Consider the following 2,753-nt stretch of genomic DNA (forward strand, 5'->3'; position numbering starts at 1 on the left):
CACATTTTCTGGAAGTCTGAAAAATACAAGTAGCAGCTTCAAGTAAAGAGCAAAGAAAATTAAATCTTTGTTCATTTTTATTTTTAGAGTTAAGGAAAATTAGGTGGGGTTTTGTTCATATGGGCACCACAAGAGTGTTCTCTTGGGGTGATGGCATGTTTTCCATCTTTCAATGGCAGTATTTCTATACATTTGAGAAAATTCACAAGTATACTTAGTATTATATATATTTAATAGAAATGAATAAGACACTCCCTTTCATATCCTGAAAGAATATTAAGCTCCCCTGAACCTTGATTTCTATGTTTTCAACACTTCTTTCCAGTACTGTGGGATCCTTCATGGGAAAGATTGAAAGTTTGCGGTGAAGAATTCAGTCCCTACCAGGCCTTTCTTGCAGCCCTGTCTCAATTGAGAAAGTGTCCTCTGGGGTTACACTGCCCTCATCTCATGCACGTAACTAGGAGTGAAGTGGGAGGGCTCCAAGAATCTGTCCTGGAGTTTAAATCAGGCTCCTTGGACAGATCCCTGGATGACCTGTGGCTCTGAGATAAAGGTACATCCCAAGTGGGGTCTGCCTGGGGACGCCTCAGTCATGGGCGTCAGCATCATTTCCTTCCATCTCCTCCACAGCCCATTTCCAGCTCTTTGTTTCCCAGCCCAAGCCTATTCGTGCCTGCTTCCTTGAAAACATCTTTGGAAATCCACGCATACCCCACTCTGGAACAATCTGTAAGTCAACACCAGGCATCTGAGCTGAGAGGGTGACAGAACCAGTTGGCAGAACCTGTGTCATGGCCGCTTTCCCCTCAGCAATAGCAGTCCCAACTGTCACATATTTATGAGGTCTGCTTGCCTATTTGTTTACACAATACTTAAAAATTTACTGACTTTGGGAAAACTAATCGCTCTCAAAGATGTGCAGGTAACCATCACTCCCTTATCTCCCAACACCTCTTTATTTAGCAGCCTCCTATTGTGCATTCCAGTTTCTCTAAACTACCTGTGGTGGACTAAACCACACAAGGCATTCTTTGTACCAGAAACTATTCTCGTCAGCTGGTGCTGCACACAATTAGAGAAGCGCTGCTGGCAACTGACTCTGTAAGTAGAGGCCCTTTCAGGACCTTTCCTGATGACCCTCCACAGCCAGCTTCCCATTTTGACCTGGGTCATGGTTGCAGGATTTCTCAGGCTTGCTAACTAGAGGCTCCTCGGTGAAAACATTGGTACTTGCAGGATAGAGCATAAATTGTCCCTGTTGGCACGTCTCATTTACAGGAGAAAATATGTTTTCCTCACACTGATGTAATTGGTTCTAGAGAAGGTCATCTCCTTTCTAGACACTTTAGGCACTTAGGGTATCACTAGGTATCACCTGAGTAATCAGAGAGTTCATATACTCCGTGAACAGTGTGCCACTACTACACCTGTGGGAGTCCTCTGCAGAGATGCTACATCTTGTCCCTAGATAAAACAGTCCATTGCTGATCAAAGATTGGACCCAAACATCAGATTCATTAATTAATTAAATTCCCAGCAATCATGTTAGCATAGGAGAATTCCATGGCCAAGTATTGAACCTATCTGCACATTTTTACAGATTTTTTTTGGCCAGGACAATGATCTAGCAGTGTCGTTCCACCAATAACAACAACTATTTATCCAAGGTCATCCCTCTGGTGTAAAGAATTCAAAATAACTTTTCCCCAATACCCAAGTACAATTCAAAGCCACTTCTTACTTTGTACATATTAAGCTTAATCTGCAGAGGCTCATTTCAATCCTCAGGGAAATAAATTAGTTTGAATTTCTGACCACATACTACACTTGAGATCTGATGATATTAACTTCAGCCCCATGAGCACAATGATTTGTAACCATTTAGAGGCCGCTAAACTTACAATTAGGCAAAATTCAAGGGACTTCCTTTTTTTGCCATGCTAACTTAATGACTGACCAATGCACCTGTTGTCCAAAAAAATGCCACTTGTAATATAGACAAGGAACATGTGTTCCAGACCAAGGGTAAGGGTTCTATAGCCAATGGTAAACAGATGTTATAGGACGTCTCACCCCCTCTGCTGGCTACTCACTCTGCTCTGACCGTGGCAGATACTTATACAGACAAATTACACATCCTATCATAATGGCCCTGCTGAAACCAATATGTAAGGACTCATCGGGATACTCTAGAGATAATTGACATTATCAACTCAATTTTGAAAAAAAAAAAATTGTCTCTCCCAAAAGCATTTGGTGGACCTTGTACTCTCTTACGTCCCAGGCTATAACCTTCATAGGGTGTCTTAATGGTTTACTTAAATTTTACTTTCTTATATATAGATAGGTCTTCCTGCTGTACAGGGCACTAGTTAGATTCAATCCCCAGTTATTGAGGCCACTCTTTTTGCTCTGTTCATCAGGCTTATGGGCACCTTATTGGAAGAGACTTTCTTTACTAGACATTTGTCAGAATGGTCAGTTCTGTAGTTTTGGGCTTGTAATGTTGCATCCAGCCACCATTCTTAGGTCTTACTCCTTGGTCCTCTTCCTAACACCACATGTATAGTCTGTGTACCCTGAATATCAATATTTCCTTTTGCACACCCTTCTTCAAAACCCTTCTTGCCCATGAAATATAAATGTGCTGTTTTTACACTATTTGCATGCATGTGCTCATTGTTGTGAAATCGAATTAAGGAAACTTCATTTAAAATCAACTTAGGAGGCAAGAAGGGGAATTTTCATGC

This window comes from Pteropus vampyrus, unplaced genomic scaffold (assembly GCF_000151845.1).
Source record: "Pteropus vampyrus isolate Shadow unplaced genomic scaffold, Pvam_2.0 Scaffold255, whole genome shotgun sequence".
NCBI lineage: Eukaryota > Metazoa > Chordata > Mammalia > Chiroptera > Pteropodidae > Pteropus > Pteropus vampyrus.